The sequence below is a fragment of the Schistocerca piceifrons genome, unplaced genomic scaffold, assembly GCF_021461385.2.
Source record: "Schistocerca piceifrons isolate TAMUIC-IGC-003096 unplaced genomic scaffold, iqSchPice1.1 HiC_scaffold_2340, whole genome shotgun sequence".
NCBI classification, from domain to species: Eukaryota; Metazoa; Arthropoda; class Insecta; order Orthoptera; family Acrididae; genus Schistocerca; species Schistocerca piceifrons.
This window is the reverse complement of record NW_025728274.1, coordinates 2,036,100-2,055,588: the sequence shown is the minus strand read 5'-3', so window position 1 is coordinate 2,055,588 and position 19,489 is coordinate 2,036,100. Positions and strand designations below refer to the sequence as shown.

At 43.2% G+C, this 19,489-nt stretch overlaps 1 long non-coding RNA gene across 1 annotated transcript in view; it reads right to left on the bottom strand.

The window, feature by feature from the left end:
• The window catches only part of LOC124742874, a 199,996-nt gene extending 185,610 nt beyond the window's left edge, over window positions 1-14,386 (bottom strand). Inside the window, exon 1 of the long non-coding RNA XR_007010271.1 lies at window positions 14,280-14,386. This is a non-coding gene — a long non-coding RNA (uncharacterized LOC124742874). The remainder of the gene's footprint in view (window positions 1-14,279) is intronic.
• Window positions 14,387-19,489: the final 5,103 nt, after the last annotated feature.

Below are 19,489 nucleotides of genomic sequence, written 5' to 3'. Positions count from 1 at the left end.
TGGTAATGAGTGGAGCTCAAAACCTCTGTGAAAAAGCGGCCGAAGGCATTGGAGACATCCTCAGGGGCCACAAGGACATCATTCGCGACCGTCAAGCCAGAAACTGGTGAGTGGACCTTAGTGCCAGATAGCCGGCACAGGCTATCCCAGACAACAGAATAAGGAGTAAAACTGTTGAAGGTGCTTGTAAAAGCAGCCCAGCTGGCTTTCTTGCTTTCTTTAATAATACTACGACACTGTGCATGTAATCGTTTATAATTGATACAATTCGCCACTGTAGGGTGGCGTTTAAAGGTGCGTAAAGCACATCGACGAGCACGTAAAGCATCTCTACATGCTGCGGTCCACCAGGGGACTGGTACGCGACGTGGAGAAGAAGTAGGGTCAGGGATGGAATATTCAGCAGCAGCAAGAATGACTTCCGTGAGGTGTGCGACCTGACGATCGCAGCTTGTGAAGGTTTGATCTTGAAAGGTCGCCCAGGAAGAGAAGAGCTCCCAGTCTGCCTTGGAGATGGTCCAACTAGAGGAGCACGGAGAGGGGGTATATTGCAGGAGATGGATAACACATGGGAAGTGGTCGCTCGAATATGTATCAGAAAGTGCATACCACTCAAACCGGCGTGCAAGTTGGGGAGTACATATAGAGAGGTCTAAATGGGAATAGGTGTGAGATGTGTCCGAAAGAAAAGTAGGGGCGCCAGTATTGAGGCAGACAAGATTGAGCTGGTTGAAAAGGTCTGCTAACAGTGAGCCCCTCGGGCAGGATGCTGGAGAGCCCCAAAGGGGATGGTGGGCATTGAAGTCTCCAGTTAACAAAAATGGTGCAGGTAGCTGAGCAAAAAAGTTGCATCATGTCTGCCCTGGTAACGGCAGACGACGATGGAGTGTAAACAGAACAAATGGAAAATGTGAAAGTGGGGAGAGTAATGCGGATGGCAACTGCCTGCAGGCCGGTGTGCAACGGGATGGGATCGTAGTAAATATCATCCTGGACCAGCAAAATAACCCCTCCATGAGCCGGGATACCTACCACAGGGGGTAGGTCAAAACGCACAGAGGTGTAGTGTGCCAAGGCAATTTGATCGCATGGGCGTAGCTTCGTTTCCTGGAGGGCTACGACGAGCGGACGGTGCAAGCGGAGCAGCAACTTCAAGTCCTCTCGATTGGAGCGAATGCTGCGAATATTCCAGTGAATAAGTGCCATCGTAAGAAGAAAAGGAAGAGGAAAGAAGGGGTCACCTCGAAGGTCGCTGAGGGCCTGACTTCGAGCGAGCACTGCCACCGCTATCAGTAGGTGGACAGTCATCGTCCATTGGGTCCATAAGTTCATCCGAAATCTCGGCAACATGGCCGGGAGGGGAAGCTTCCGCCGCGAGTGAACGGCCAGATGTTCAGCTACCAGTGGTGCGGCCAGGCGAAACGGATGACGGCCTGGGGCGGCAACGGCTGGGTGGCGCAGGAGAAGAAATGCGCCATGGCAGAGAAGGAGAACTGTGCTTCCTATGAGCCTTCTTGGAAGGTCGTTTGGTGGAGGTACCGGTCGAAGGCTGGGAGGTCGAGGGACGTAGGAAGTCTGCACGGGATGGTTCCTTTTTGAAGGCCCGTGCATCTGACTTCGGGGTCTTCGTCTTAGCAGAAGCTGATGAAGGGGCTGGTGTCTGAGGGGTGATGGGAGGAAGAAGTGACGTCGACCGCGCGATCTTAGCACTGGCCGAATGGATGAACGTGGTGCTGAAGGTCAGATCGCATGTCTGGGTTGCCACCTCCCTGGTAGTCCGAGGAGAGGCGAGGACAGTACTGTATTTCCCCACTGGGAGCAGCGTGGGCTTCCTACTAGCCAATAGCTTGCGAGCAGCCGAGGTGGACACTTTTTCTTTGACCCGAATTTCTTGGATACAGCGTTCTTCCTTATAGACAAGACAGTCGCGGGAGGATGCGGCATGGTCACCCTGACAGTTCACACAACGAGGAGACTGAGGTGGACAGTCACCCTCATGGGCATCCCTGCCACAAGTGACACATTTAGCCGCATTGGAACAAGACTGTCGAGTGTTATTGAAACGCTGACACTGGTAGCAGCGCGTAGGTGTCGGGACATAGGGGCGAACAGAAATAACCTCGTAGCCCGCCTTGATGCGCGATGGCAGCTTAACACTATCAAAAGTCAAGAAAAGTGTCCGGGTCGGTACAAGGTCATTGTTGACCTTTTTCATGACCCTATGGACAGCCGTCACGCCCTGCTCAGCGAGGAAAGATTGAATCTCCTCATCAGTCAATCCGTCGAGGGATCTAGTATAGACCACACTACGAGACGAATTCAAAGTTCGGTGAGCCTCCACCCGGACAGGGAACGTGTACAGGAGTGTGGCCCGAAGCAGTTTTTGTGCCTGAAAGGCGCTCTCAGTTTCTAGTAATAAGGTACCATTACGCAACCTGGTACAAGATTTGACAGATCCGGCTATGGCATCTACGCCCTTCTGGATAATGAAAGGGTTGACAGCAGAAAAATCCTTTCCGTCCTCAGATCGAGAAACGACGAGGAACTGTGGGGCAGGCGGTAGTACTTTTGTCACTGGTGGCTGGTCACGTTTCCGTTTTTGGGCAGAAGTCGAAAGAGATGGAGTAGAATCCATTGCGGAGAAATCCCCCATGATTGCCAGCGTCTCCGATGGCGCGCTCCTTCCTTGTGGGGACCCTCTCAGAGGGCTCTCCCGCCTTAGGTGAATGTTTACACCTCAGGTCACACCTCCCGAGAAACAGCCGGAGGGACCAATCGGCATGGTCAGAAGGTATCAGCTCAGGCAATCACCCCTCCCTGGGCCTGGCCTTTACCAGGGGGTACGTGCGTGCCTTACATGTCTACCCAGGGCGGGGAATTACGCGTTACCCCGTCACCGGCTACGCGTGCGAACGCGTTGGTCAGCCTTCAGGCACGCACAGGGAGGAAGGAAGAAGAGGAAAAAGAAGAGAGAGAGGGAGAAAGAGGACAGACTGTCTCAAACGCCGAGGCCTAGACCAGAGAAGGCAAGGAGAAGAAGGCAATGAGAAGGCAAGGAGAAGAAGGCAATGAGAAGGCAAGGAGAAGAAGGCAATGAGAAGGCAAGGAGAAGAAGGCAATGAGAAGGCAAGGAGAAGAAGGCAATGAGAAGGCAAGGAAAGAAGGCAATGTGAAGGCAAGGAGAAGAAGGCAATGAGGAGGCAAGGAGAAGTCAAGGGAAAGAGTAAGGAAGACAGTGAGGTGGAGAAGAGCAAAGAAAGGAACCAACCAAAGGAAGGAAGAAACGAGAAGTGAAAAACCAAAAAGACCACAATTATAGGTCGTGGAACCGTCCGTCTCCGGACGCAGGCGCTAACTACCCCCGTGAGGGGGATGGACTCCTTTTAGTCACCTCTTACGACAGGCAGGAATACCTCGGGCCTATTCTAATCCCCGGACCCACAGGGGGGACATTCAGTCTGACTCCCCAACAACATTGTTTCTTCCTAAGTAATGAATCACCCCCACAATGGGTAATCCTACTATGTCCATTGAATAGAGGGTATAAAACAGTTGATTCCTTTCTAGAGGAGTGCAAGGAAAAGAGCCAAACTGCAGCAGATTCCTTGCCCTTGCGGAGTTTATTACCAGGAGCAGTAGCACACCGGATGTCATTCCACTTCCGGGCAAAGAGGTTTGATCTAGATCCAAATATCTGCAGCTGAAATCATGAAAAGGAATGGGGTTAAGTATCATCTTTCTCTGGGTCCCAAGTCATGTGGGCATCCCAGGGAATTAACTGGCTGAGTGTCTGGTTAGAAAAGCAAACTGAGCATGTGGCATGGCCAAGGACAGTGAGAAGGTCATGGATAGCAGAGATCAAAGGGTGACAAAAGTAGCAACAGTTGATAGGCTGCAGGCTGCTCATTGTGTCTGAACAAATTAAAACACTGTGGAGGGAAGCCTGAGAAATGGAAAGGAGGGCCCTGTGAATAGCTAAAACTCTGCTGTGAACACACCACATGATCCTGGCAATAAATATTGTTCAATGGCAGTACAAGATGTGGAAGTGTATCCCACCTTGTCAACTGTCTTAGAACCATCAGTGTAAAAGATGAAGGCACCCTGTAACTGCATGGATGGCACCTAAAAGATTCTAGAAAACCATAGGTGCAGCAGAGACCTTAGGACCCTGAAACAGGTTGCTCCTAATATGTGGTCTAGGTACCATCCAAGGATCATAGGAAGGGGGGGGGGGCTGAAAGGGAAGGGGGAGGGGAGATAAGTGAAATGCACAAGGTCCATTCCAGTGAGTGGATATGGAGATCCCAACGAACGACAAAGGGAAGTGAGACACATGCCAACCAGCAATCCCACCTGTGGGAGGTTGCCACCAGGGAGACAGCCCTCACTTGCAAAGAGGACACCATTCACAGGATGGTCAGGGAATTGGCAAATGGTGATTGTGTAATTTCTAAGCAGAGATGTCAATACATGTATAGATTAATTTACATACATTTACAGAATGAAATTTTCACTACAGTGCAATGTGCATGCTATTTCTGAACTTGGTGGCAGATTCAGACTGTTTGTTATAATGGAACTCTAACCTAGAACTGCGCCTTTTCTTTTCCTCTTTTTTTTTTTTTTTTTTTGAGAACAGATCATAGCAACTGTGTTTTCTGGTTATGACTCACAGCCTGCCCTCACAGCTTTTCTTTTTCCAGCACCTCAATGTACCTTCCACAACTTCAGACATTCTCATGCATTAATTTCTGAACGAGCACTCCTGAGAAAAAGAGTATCATGGGGAAACCATTACCAAAATTAATCTCCATTGCAGAGTGAAAACTTGATCTTGTTAAGTCTTTATCTTGTTAAAAGCATAGGTTAGTGGTGAAACACACACATGTAAATGACATGAATACTAGCCCTGTGCTGTCCTTATCCCTTCTTGTGAGAGAAATAATCATTCTTATGTCAGATATTAAACACTTATCACCAATTGCATGTAAATAAATTTCAAATTACTACAGGATACTTTGTTTCATTTTGAGCCACATGACACTGGTGAAGTGAGTTTATTTGATACTTTGTTGTTTGATGTACTCTTACTTGAGAATTACTTTCTTATTTCTAAATCCCACACTGAAAAAACACTGGGCGATCCATTGTTGTGCGAACTATGTCAAGATTAGACATGTTGTCCTCTCCTTTTTTATAAAACAGTAAGGAATATTGTGTAGTGCGCATTATAACTGTACAGTTATGTGGAGAATTTCTACGAGTTCAGCTGATGCTCAAGAGAGATTGTCTGTCTACAGTTCAAGGGGCTGAAGATTACACCCAGGTATGCAGAATCTACCTGCTCGACTGCCAGCTGTGAGCAAAGCTGTCAGTAGGACGGTGCAGAGGTTCCTCCATTCCAGTGGTGAACTGTTAGCCACACAAATGCACCCACCAGTCACTGGCACAGTGCACACAATGGAGGCAACACTGCAGTTCGGAGAAATCCCCGAGGAGCACGCTTAGGTAGGTGGGCTGATGGGCGATAAGCCAGCGGCACGACTTCAAACCATTATAGGTGGTGCAGGAGCGCAACTGCCACCTGTGCTTTTAACAAGATGAAGATGCACATCTGTCAGTTCTTGGAGGCATTTGAAGTCAACCCAGTTGGGGGATTGGCAGCCCAAGATAGGTTTCAACTGATGCACCAAATCCACTACACATAAGTGGGGTTTCTCACTATGTTTGGCCACATGACAATCTGACAATACACCTTGGTCAATGCTCTGCTTGCAAAGGGTGGGGGTGCTCAGAAGAGCCATTATGGGCCACCCTTGCAAAGGAATAGCCAAACAGCCATCGACACACCATGCTGGTAGGATGCCAAAGATATGCAGAGACTGAACTGGGACTACTGCTGTGCACCATGTCAACAGAATGTATGGGATGACATTGACCACTTCCAGATGTGCTACCTTGCTGTCTCAGTCATCTCAGGAAACCATCACAGGTGCAAAGTATGGCCCCTGCTGACACCTGCAATGCAAAACCGCTTCTAGTTTGTGTCTTACGAAGGTTTACCCACTGCACTTGTCAAAATACTGTGAGTTTCTGAACAAAACATCTGTTTGAGGTGCGACTTACTGTTAACATTTGTTTTTTTGTTTCAAAGAATCACTTTATGAAATAATATCAACTTTCCTCTCCTCTAATGTAGCATCTTAAGATCGCCATTCCAGGCTGAAACCAGTCAAAATTAAAACTAGAAACAAGTATAAATATTTTCTCTAGGTCTACTTTCAATCTTAGTGAATTGGTATTAAATGCATATGGTTATATTTATGGGTGGCGTTTGGTGAACAGGTGTTTTCTGCTTTTATGACTCATTGCACAAGATATGCATGTCCAGTATAAAGCAATATTCGACTGTAAAAATTCTATAATAGACAAATATTGTAACAACATTTCAAGCAGTTACTCACTAACAGTGAAAGTAATAAAGCACCTGCACATCTAGTGCAAAATGTAGGGAAGCAAAAGCACACTCAGAATATTGGAAATCAGGGAATTTCATACATAAAGCTGCTTAGTTGACAATGCACCCATTCACCAAATGCCTCCCATTATTATGAATCATGTGTATGTTGGTACCATTTTAGGAACTCTACAGTAGACCTAGTGAAAATATTTGCACTTGTTCAGGTCTCAATGTAAGTTGTTCTTTTCTTTATTTTGGCATTTGGAGATAAGGAGATAGCCAATGGCGGAAGAAACTGATGACTAAAATAAAAGTTGTCAAAAAATAAAAAATTTTAACTTTATAGTGTCAGAGTTGTATAGTGTGTTGAGATGAAGGGTCAGTTTTTTATTGGGAGAATTTTCAAAAAATAGTCTTCTTCATGGGTAAACTGAGTACATAAAACTAGTGTGACCCACTCCTTAGTACTTTTCTATTGTGGCATCTCCACCAGATTAATACATTGGTCCCATAACCCCTCTCAGTTTATCAATCAATCAAACGGCAAGGTCATCAGTCTGTGATTCCAAAGTGAGTCACAGAAGAAAGAGGGCCTGCTAAAAGTGGACGGATCCAGTTAGGGGAATCAAATTATAAAATAATGATTATCAAACACATACATTAAAACATAAAAGGTAAGATCAAACCAAAAAACTTGGAAAAGGGGAAGGAGGGGGGGGGGGGGAGGGGGGCACTGTGTGGGGTCACAGACCGAGAAGACTGTAAAAGAAGTCCCAACCACAACCAACCTGCCCCAGCACCAAGACTAAAGTAGAACCTTAAATCTGGAAATAAAAACCACTTCCATGGAAGAAACTGAGGACCAGTTCAACCATCCATGGATCGTCTGCTAATATTACATTTAAGGAATCTGGAAGACAGTATCTCACATATTGTTGGAATGTCCCCCCCATCTCTTGGCCCTTCGTGTTAAGTACAGTCAGTCTGGTTCGACAACCACATTGTGGGGGAAGGGTCATTATGTAGGAGGAAACAATGGGTGAGCCTTGTACAACCAATGTGTAAAGGGCATAAAACAGTGGACTCCTTCTGAGAGGAGTGGAAGGAAGAGAGCCGTACTGCAGTAGACTCCTTGATCGTACAGAGCTTTTTACTCATAGCAGTAGCACTCCAGAGGGCATTCCTCTTTTGAGGAAAGAGAGATTTAATGTAGATCCACATATCCACAGCTGGAATCGGGAAATGAAATGGGGGTAAGTATCTGCTTCTCTAATCAGTCAGCCAGTTCACTACCTGGGATGCCCACATGACTTAGGATCCAGAGAAAGAAAACTTAAGAGGCAGCACACTCAAGGTCAGAGAGAAGGTCATGAATAGTAGAGACCAAATGCTGACAAGAGTAACATTGATCAATAGCCTGCAGGCTGCTCATGGAGTCTGAACAAATTAAAACACTGTGGAAAGAGGCCTGAGAAAGAAAGGAGGGCTCTCTGAATAGCTAGATGCCCTGCTGTGAACACACTACATGATCTCAGAAATAGATGGTGTTTGAAGCCAGTAGAAGACAGGAGGGAGACATCCCTCATTGACGAAGAGCCCAGGTTACAGAGGATGGTCAGGGAATTGGCAAACTGTGATTGTGTAAGAAAAAGGGTTTGGCACCTTTGGATGTGTAGAAGGGAACTCCCCACTTCTGTGAGGAGACTATCAACAGGATTAGTGCAAAAGGCACCAATAGCCATATGCACCACACAATGATTGACAGGGTCAAGGAGTTAAAGTGGAAGCAGCTGCTGAGCCATAAGCCTGACTACCATGCTCTGCTCATGTCCAGACTAGATTATGGTAAAGATGGGGAAGAGTGGAATGGTCAGCACCCCAACATGTGTGGGCCAGGAGGTGGAGAACATTAAGCTTCCACATACATGTAGTCTTTAGGTGGTGAGTGTGGGGCAGCCATGCCAGCTTGTTATCAGAAATAAGGTCCAAGAAAAGGGACTGTGCTATAACATCAAGGAACTGGTTACATTAATAAAGTTCTGGATCGGGGTGTAATGTCGGTCTATGACTAAAATGCACAATGCACATTTTGGAGGAAGAAAACTGGAAGCCACGGGTGGTGGCCCATGCAGAGGCCCATCGGATGGAAGCATCTGCTAAGCGCCAGCTCCAAGGTGCCGAGTGGAAGCTGCACCAGATACAAAAATTGTCGATGTACAATGCCGGTGTAACCAGAAGCCCAACAGAGGCCACAAGCACATTGATGGCAATGAGGAACAGTGTGACACTTAGCACAGAACCCTGTGGGATACCATTCTACTGAATCTGGGAGGCACTAAGTGAAATGCCAACCAAAAGCCAGAAGAGCTGGTGAAATAAAGACCTATGGATAAAAATTGGAAGGGGACTACGGTAGCCCCAGTTATGGAGGGTAACTAAAATGTGATGGCGCCAAGCCATGTCATATGCCTTATATAGTTCAAAGAAGATGGCAGTAAGGTGCCAGCGATGAGTAAAAGTCTGTGAAATGGCTGATTCCAATCTGGATAAATGACCATTTGGAGGTCGCTCTGTCCAAAAGCCACACTGATACAAGGACAAAAGGTCCTGAGATTCAAGTACCCAACATTATCTGAAGCTGATCATCCTTTTGATCAGTTTACAAAGTACATTGGACAGCTACCACCCAATTAGTCTGACTAGAGACACTAGGTTTTTCCTGGGCTTAAGGACAGGGCTAACTATACTGTCTTGCCATTGTGACAGAAAAGCACAAGTGAGCCAAATGTGGTTTAACAGCAGTGTCAGCAGAAAATAGTGGCAGGGACGCCTTGCACGACTGCATCAAAGGTATTTGAGAGGGGGGTTCACATAAATAAAGGCTAATTGGCCCAGTGGAATGCACAACATGGGGGCCTGTCTGCCTGGTATCAGCAGAGGAACCATAGAATCACCAGAAAGTGGTCACTATCACAAAGGTCATCATGGGATGACCAATGTAGGGAAGCCACCAGGGCAAGGGAGGAGATCGTGAGATTGATAGCAGAGAAGGTGCCATGGGTGGCATTGAAGTCAGTAGAGGAACCATCATTGAGGAGACACAAATCGAGGTCCGTGATAAGTTGGTCAATTAGGATACCCCTACCCCAAGGAGGAGAAATGGTGGTTGGAGTTGCTGGATTAAGGTAGACATAAGGAATTGGCCTACCTGGATGGAGGTAGACATTGAAAATGGTGATTGGATCCCCTATGTACCAACTTGGAAGCGATAGTGGTTTGAGTGCAAACAAATCTGGCAGTCACTAATGAGATCGGAGAGAACCAATGTGCAGAACCCACCACATGCTACCCCAGAGCCAGCATGGTTCCAACAGAACACCAGGTAACCACGAAATGTTGATCACACTCCCTCACAGAAATGTGTTTCTTGAAGAACAAGACAGAATGCAGAATAGGAGGAGACAATATGTTGCATTTCTGGTAGGTGATGTACTATTCCCACATGATCATCCAGTGGAATTGCAAGGGATACTATCAAGGTAGACATGCAGAAGCTGGGGAGGAGGTCAGTCACTAGTCATCACCTGCAAGGATGGGGTGATAACCATGAATAAGATGTCAGACTCATGTTGCGAGAGGCAAGATGGCACCTCCAGGGGCACTGTTGGTGCCTTGTTTTGGGATTTATGTTTCTTCTTCTTCTTTTTCTGAGGTGGAGAAGGGCAGGACACAGGGGGTGTAATGGTTTCTGCAAGATCTGGAACTGAAAGAGAATGGGTGACCTTGGGATGCACAAATGGTGCACTTCGTGGCTGAGTGGTGGTCAGAGTCTTCTGGCCTGAGAGACACTGGGGAGAGGAATCCCAGAAGGGAGCCCAATCATCAGCTGATGCTGAAGAATGGAGCACTGGGCACTTCTCTGACTGGGCAGGGGGAGCCACTCCATGATGGGAGGCTGTGGGAACTGCAAGGGGTGGGGGGTTTGGGGAAACTGGGAAGGAGAAGGGGTAAGGACAAGGGAGGAGGAGGAAAGGAAGTAACAGAGGCAAAAGTTGAAGATAGTGGCAATGGGTGGAGTCTCTCATACTTTCGGCGGGCCTCAGCATATGACAGGTGATTCAGGGACAAGTATTCTTGGATCTTCTTTTCTCTTTTGTAAACTGGCAATCCGGCAAGCTAGGGGAGTGGTGGTCAGCTCAACTGACACACACAGGTGTTGGAATACAAGAGATTCCTTCATGGACTGGATGGCCATAGTCACCACACAAAGGGTCCCCTGTATGGCAGGAAGAAGACATATGCCCAAAATGCAAGCACTGAAAGCACCGCATACATGGAGGGACATATGGCTTCATGTCACATCTTCTCTGGGAGGGTATCCCTCTCAGAAGGCAGAATAAGGGAGCCAACACTGGTGCAGTTGTCTTTGCAAGCCTCCTCCACAAGTCGAATAAAATGAACACCACACCACTCCAGATTAGCTGGGAGTTCCTCATCAGTTTACAGGATGACGTCCCTGTCAAAAATTAATCCCTGGACCATATTTAGAGATTGGTGAGGAGTAATTGACACTGTCACAAGAAAGCCTGCAGTGTGGCAAAGACAGCCTTCATCAAAGGCTGCAGCACATCTACCTATTCCATCTTCTGACCATGAAAAAATGACAAGGACTATGTTTCTCTAATTAGTACAATAAAAGAGGAACTTAAGTGGTTTATGGAGATACTAAATCTATCCCAAGCTTTCGAATTGCTTTGAGATCTTTTTCTACTTCTGTAGATGACATTCCTCACAATTTGTAAATGAAATTAATAGATCTACTTTCCACAGCATTAGCCTCCTTGTCTTCATCATGAGTCTGTGAAAGTAATGGCAATGTTTGGCTCAACATAACTCTGTGACAGATTTTTTACTGTTATAAAAATTAATGTATTGTGGCTAAGAGCAAAGTAGTTGATGAAAATTTATATAACTGTTGTGGAGTTAGTCTGTATGTAGAAATTTTGTTTCCGACATTAATTTCATTGCAAAGTCGACTTGCAGTACTTAAATAAGCTGGATCTCAAGTGATATGCAGCTAGGAAATAAAAGACACCATGGAGAAGGCAGGGAAGAATATGGGTGGGGGGGGGGGGGGAGGGGAGGGGAGGAAGAAAGCAGCTGCCTGGCACCCCTGTATGCACGCCACACTCAGGTGCCTGCTCAAGTGCAAGTGTACCTCACACAAGCAGGTTTCTTGCCCACTCCTGCACTACAGTTTACATAATTTCTCACTCCTTGTGACTAACGGTACTTTTCCTCCCCAGCGCAAGCATTCTTTTATTCATATAGGGGAAGATGAGGTAATCCCAAAGGGTAGGTCACAGTGAACATTTAAATTTCTAAGAAACCAACCACATTGCATAGGTTAAACTTTATATTTTAAATGCTTGCCCCCTGGAGTAAAAACATACAACTTAGTTGCAGTGTAGCCACTGATTGAGTTTTGCTGGCAGCGAAAAATTTTCATTGCTCATGTCAGATGACATTGGAGATCACCACGTATAGTATTTAAATCTGCATGCTTATTTTTTGTTTACATATAGCAAATATCCAAAAACTCAAAAATTTGTATTAGCTTTCAGAACATTTTTAGTATGATTTGAGAGCTGTCTCTAAAAATGTTGTATTACAGCCAACAGGTACTACTGTAGAGTCTTTATGTCTTGAATTATGTAATATTGTTGTAAGAAGCTAAAATTGTATTGTCAGTTTGCTGATTTATGGAAACAATTTTACAATGGTGTTTTTATTGTTGTCGGAAGACATGAATTACAAAATTCAAGGGAAGAAGGGATCATAGAGGAAAATAGTGATAAATTGTCTTCCATTTAATTTTCATTCTGAGATGAGGTGCAGACATGTATGATGTATTAAGCAGCCCACCTCATGAGCACCTGAAAGCTTTGAAAAGTGGCAGATTATTTTCCAATTAAAGCTGGGGGGGGGATTTGAACCCACATTTTCCAGAAACTTTGCTAAATAATTTGTTAACACATTAAACACCTTGACAGTCATCCAGTGCTAATCGATATGAACAAGTTTCTGAAATCAGAATTTGATCTAGCAGCAAGTCTCAAAATTGCTCAGAGATTTAATGAAGTGAAGAGAATCACAGGAAAACATTTTTTTTTTTTTACAGTTTTAGAAAATATTATCCTGAAATTTTTTAAGAACTTCAAAATTGACAAGTATTGTGTGGGCTCTTGTGTTCCATAAACCACAAGTTGACAATTTCTATGGGAACACTATATTTCTTTTGAAGGTAATTAAATTTCTTCTCTCTCACATTTGTAACACCACTCAAACAGGTGCATCAAATGCGCATAAAAATGATGAAGTCCCTTAAATAAAAGGGTGAAAAACTGGGCAAACTAACATCCGCACAAAGTGGTTGAAATATAACACTAACTCAATTAAAGTCACTGGTTATTTTCTACCACCACTTTTCATCAATGTTGCCAACGTGGGGGTACCCATAAGATTTGCAAGCGGTGATGCTGGGAGGGGGGACGGGGGGGGGGGTGTCACTGTTCTGTGGGTACTTCATACTGGTCTCAATGTGCACAAGAAAGATTTAATTTAACATGCAAAAACAAAGGAGCACAGTGAGAAAGTGAAAATGGACAGAATTTCAAAATCTTGCCACAAAATTGAGCAGTGGGGAGTCAGTAACAGAGTGAAAAATGCTGAATTCTAAATTGTCAAGTGCAGAGCAACATCAACTGCAATTACTTAGTTTCTTAATGATGTGGAATGAGGCACTTTACATTAATATCACCAAGAGTGTTTAGAGAATTTCCGCGTAATTTCTAGAACCACTCGGCCTTCTACCTTCCCGAATACATGATATTTTAAATATAAGTGTGAGAGAGCCTATCTACTGTGTGTCACCTGTCTGTGTGTGCAGGTCTAAAGTGTGTAGTGAGAAGACCGTAGACATGGCAGTCAAATGGAACCAACAGCACTTGTCGGTCATGTCAAGGAAATTGTAATGAAAGAACACACCAGCCCCAAGAAACTTATGTGTTGTTCTGAGCTGTTTCGCAACTTTATTGTAGTGATGAAATAAACAGATGAGTTGAAAAAAGATTTTTAGCAACTTTTAACACAGATGTACTAGAGGCAAGACTTGTTCACTGTTTCGGTGGCTGTTGAATCAACTATGTGGTAAATGTATCTTAATTTGTGTCTAATGTGAGATGATATGGATGACTTACAAGAAGTCTAATGTTTATGTGTTAACTGATTATTTTTTTCTTTATGAAAGTTGAACTGTCCGTCTGAAGTTTGGGATGAGATTATCTCGAAAACTATACATTGAGTAAAAATAGTGGGTAAGATGAGTTCATAAGCTCAAAGGGGGCCATCAAATAATACTACATGTGACCCCCATCCCCCACCCCCTTGCGTGAGGGGCAACTTTTAAATCTTAAATGGAAACACCATTTTTTATTGCAGATTCGTATTCTCAATAAAAAAGTAATCAAGTTTCATCTGATACATTTTTTTAAACCACTGACAGATGGCACTGGAATCAAGAAACTTTAAAATTGGGAAAGAACTCCAATTTATTTAGAATGATTAGATAAAGATGCATCAAATTGATGCAAAATGTGCACCAATTCTTTCATTACACCAAATTAAGATTTTTTCTTTCTTTCTTTTTTCTTTTTTTTTTTTTTTTTTTTTTTTTTTTACAAAAAAAATTTTTGATAGAGGAAGGGGAATGGTATTAAAGTTTCGTTAGGGAACTCTTCACAACACCATTAATCACCCGACTGTGGTGCTACCATCGCCAAACTGCGAACTATTGCTCAGTATAAAGGTCGGTTCATTGTGATCTGACGTCACTTCACTTTCCGATTGTGAACCGTAAACATCAACTGACTAAAGTAAATTATTCCTTAGCAAAACATGGCTTACTATCCTCCTTCAGAGACTGTTGATGTGATGTTAATTTTAGATGAATGTCATAACAATTATGATGCAGCTGCACAATTGTATGCCGATCGTTTCCCAAACAAACGACATCCAAGCAAAAACATTTCAAGCTTGTCGAGAGCAGTTTCGAATAATGAATATGTGCACCATCCAACTTGTCATTGTGAATACAATGAAAATTACGCTGTTGCCCATACCATTCTCGCCTGTGTTGAACTGGATCCTGAAATTAGTAGTCATGCGATTCAGAGACAAACTGGAATACCGAAATCGACTGTTTTGAGGATTTTGAAGGCACATAAATATCATGCTTATCATATCACACTGACACAGGCATTAATGCTGAAATATATGCAAATACACGTGCATTTCTGCCAATGGGCCTTGGAAATCACAAGAGGTGACAATGATTTTTTTAGATAATGGAAAATTAAATCATCATGATTGTCAATGGGTCTGTGCCAGTGTGGTTTGACAGAGGACCAATATTGACAATCAACACAGATGGTGGTTAATCGTCTGGTGTGAAACTTTAAATGGTTTACTTGATAGGACCATATTTTTTGGGTGAAATGTCACTAGGGAATCTTATTTACAACTTCTCTACAATGATTTGTTGGAGCTAATGGAAGATGTTGATTTAGAAACTAGGCAGTGAATGTGGTTCCAACAGGACAAAGCAGCTCCCCATTATGCTAAAAATGTGTGTAACATTTTAAATTTACAGTACCCTGGTAAGTGGATAGGACGCAGCGGACCAATTCAGTGACCTCCATGTTCACCAGACCTAACATCTCCTGATTTTTTCTTGTGGGGTTATTAAAAAATTATTGTCTGTGAAAGACAGCCCACAACCTGAAACGATATGGAGCAACGCATTCAAAGAGCATGTGCAGCCATACCACAGGATGTGCTGCTCATAACTGTGTACAACTTTTGCAGACAATTGACTTTATGCATTGAAGCAAATGGGGATAATTTTCAACAATTTCTTTGTGGCTAATTTCATTAATTAAGCACCCCAAATTGTGAGAGGTAAGGGGATTCACACTAATGAAGCACCCCAAAATGTGAGAGGCAAGGGGACTCTCACTAATGAAGCAACCCATGGGAACATCATTCCACTACATCCATGTTGTCGTTCCTGGGTAATGCTAAAAGTAGGATACAGTACGTTTTGTACAAAAATAGGTTAATTTGGCATAACAAAACATTTGGCACACATTCTTTAGTGATTTTACGCATCTTTCTTGGATGATTCTAGATAAATCAGAGTTCTTCCCCAATTTTACTTTTTTCTCTATTTCAGTACCATCTGTCAATGGTTTAAAAAACTGATTCAGACAAAACTTGATTACTTTTTTATGAAGAATTCAAATCTGGAATAAAAAATGGATGTTTCTGTTTAATATTTAAAAGTTGCCCCCTGCCCCACTCAATGGGGCAGGGGATGGAGGTTAAGTCTAGTATCATTTGATGTCCCCCTTTGAGCGTATGAACTCTTCTTACCCACTACTTTTACTCAATGTATAGTTTTCAAGATAATCTCATCCAAAACTTCAGTTGGATCACCCTGTATATATTCCTTTAACTACCATCATTCTTTGGAGAAGAAGTTTTTGGAGACTGACATAGAGCCAGCTATCCAGACAAGAAGATCAGCTAAGCATGCCAAGTAAGTCCATGCATGTAAAAGAAGTGAGAAGGTTGCAATCCAACTTCACACATTCTTGTGGTCAAAAACATTAGAATGTAGTGACCAGTGTGAAACGACCAAAGGAAAAAAGGAATTTTGATACAAAAACAAGAGAAAATCTATCAAGTGTTTCAATAGCAACCAAGCATAACAAGACAAAAGAACTATTTCAAGGAATTGGATTCTGCCTAAATATCCAATGAAGAAAATTTGTAACTGTAAATAAGGGAGAAGAAATGAAAAAACCACAATGAGTAAAAACTGGAGAGTTGATCTCGACCTATTAGTTTAAGAAGAGATATGCCTAGAATGGTATGTAGCAGCGAATGGAAAAGTAACAACCAAACTAATGTCTTACACCCAAACATGTGGAGAGAACAATGCAGTTGCTCTTATAACATTAACAGAAATATGCAGGGTGAAAGTAGTGAAAAATGACAGATGAATGTTGTGGTGACACCACAAGGCACCAAACTTGCTAGGTTGTAGGTTTCAAATCGGCCGCAGTCTATCAGTACACATTGGACCCGCGAGTTGCCACTCTCAATGCTAGCAGAAAAAGTGCCGCCACTCAGCTGGTCTTAAGAGACAGGCTAGCTCACTGGCCAGTTCTACAGCCAGCTTTGAAGCCGTAACAAGTGAACCATTCCTATTAGAGATCTCATTTGCAGAGATACGCTAGTTAGCACAGCCTTCAGCTAAGTCAGTAGCTATGACCTAGCCGGGTGCCACTTACAGTTTACACATTGAAAATTGATCTATATGCGTGAAGCAATCGGAATTGTAAAGAATTATTCAGTCTATAACTACACTTCTAAATATTATTGTACAAAGTCTAGATCAACGTTCACTGCTGATGCTGAATTAAAGCTAAGTATTTAATTGTATTCCTGTCTACTAACTTTCTAACCACCTAAGTTACAGATACATCCCATCAAGTATAGTTCATTGATCCTCATGTGAGCCCACGTGATCAACGCTGCAATTAATGGCCACACCACATTATTAGACTAAGAGTCAAACTGCGTGACTCAACCGGGTCACCCTTTTCCCACGAGGCCCATAGTTCCGCCTCATACATAACAAATGTGTGTGGCAATAAAAAGGAAAACATTCCTGCAAACACGAGCTAGTAAATTAGTATTTAGTGATGTAACTGTAGAAGTAGCTGTGAATGGCCACTGATTTAAGTCAAATATATTTGTACTAAGTAGTATAAAATTTCTGAAGATAAACTTTTAAATTACCTAATTAGGCTCAAATATTATCCATGACCAACACATGTACATTTCCTTTAACAGGTAATTGTGTGAAACAGATATTGCCAAGTAATGTCATGAAGTAGTATTGAACTTCCTGTTCAAATACCCCATGGATGAAATCTTAGCACAATTAAATGAGGAAAGTTTGCATTTAATGGAAATTTTCACTAAGCCAGACAGTATTCCATATGAGGCAGTGGCAAGACCATATATTTTCACTCTTGCTCACCATTCACTTCTCCTTATGATACATCCTGTACAAAACTGAACTGAACAGGAGGATAATGCTAAATACATGGAGAGACCAAATACAATTGCTCCAGCAGGAAAATTCTAAATACATGTCAGATGTACACCTAGCCATGTTTAGGGAGGAACACAGTTTCTCTCAAAATATTAACAGAAACACACAAACATTAACTCAACAGATGCATTATGTACCTAATCTAACTATCCAGACCTAACCAGTGATGAAGATGATGTTGGGAGTGTGCTTAAATGAACTTGCATTATGAACTCAGAGAAATGTAATAACATGGTAAGGCAATACATGGAGAAAATACTGCAATGACCGACTCTGCTATCGAGTTTTATATGTTCATCTCTCACATGTATGCTTGCTCTTCTGAAACTGGTGCCAGGGACCTGCACCCACAGATTAGGGATCTCGTAGGAACAGGATGGAGTGGAAGCACTTCTGCAACACCGGCGACCAGATAATGCTAAGCAACTTGAGGTTTGCATCAGAAATGATTTACATGAGCAAAGCATATTCTGTTGTTACTACTTACCGGAGTATACAACCACTACCTTCACTTGTCCTGTTTCAAATTCAAATTTAAATGGCTCTGTGCACTATGGGACTCAACATCTGAGGTCATCAGTCCCCTAGAACATAGAACTACCTAAACCTAACTAATCTAAGGACATCAGACACATCCATGCTCGAGGCAGGATTCCAACCCGTGACTGTAGCAGGTGCGCAGTTCCAGACTGAAGCGCCTAGAATTGCTCGGCCACCATATCCTGTTTCCTCTGAGGTTAAGTCACCTGAGGCCATCACCATCCATAAACCCCAATCTGCTTCTTCCCATAAGTTCTAGTCCAATCTCATTCCTTACTTTCTCATTCAGAATTCTTGTAGTCTGTAATGAATTACTGGATCAACTGTATTTCAGTATGTTCAATACCCTAGTCCCAGAACAGTCTGGATTCTGTGGATTCTGCACCGAGCATTCCACGATCCACTAATTCCTGCACTCAGCAGATGGCATCCTCATGGCAAAGTATCAGCGATAAAGCACTACATTAGTGTTCCGGAAACAGAGAGAACTTTTGACCCCATCTCCTGTGATTACATAATATTTAAATCACACACCATATTGTAACCAGGATACTTGCTTATAATGATCGATATGTTTCTGGGGTGGGATGATTCTCTGTTAGGAATGTCAAACATCACAGCAGCATAAATTTGATTAAGGCTAGAATTCTGTAGATTGTGTGCAATCCCGCGCTGTAATATCTACACAAAAATGTCCCCAAAGCGTTTGGTAGATGATATTACCCTGGGAAATAGGTTATTCCACAAAAATGGAAATAAAGCCAGACAAATACTGCAATTCAGGAGTATACAAAATAAACTGAAATGGCTGAGACAAGTTTTATATAGGACAAATGAGGAGCAGATCCATGACAAGTTTTAGAGAGTAATCCTATGATAGAAAAGGAAGTGCATATACAATGCACTTCTAATGGAGAAGCATAAGTTATGTCACCTAAATGAAAGCATGGAAGTGTGGTGTAGATCCCCAAAGGGAGAACCTAGAAATTTTGAACCACAAAAAAACACAGGTCCACAATCTTAACGAAACAAAATAAATTTAGCCCTAAATGGTTTTTTGACATTTTTCCAGAATTGCTGGTGTAATGTATGCCAACTGTGGCATGCTCTCCTGCTGCTGACTGGGCCACACCTCACCTCAGATCTGCTGGTCTGGCGGATTCACTGCTGGTTGCACAGTAAATGACCAACACTTGGAAGTGAGTTGCTGGTTCATCCACAAGATAGAGTGGCCTTCAAAA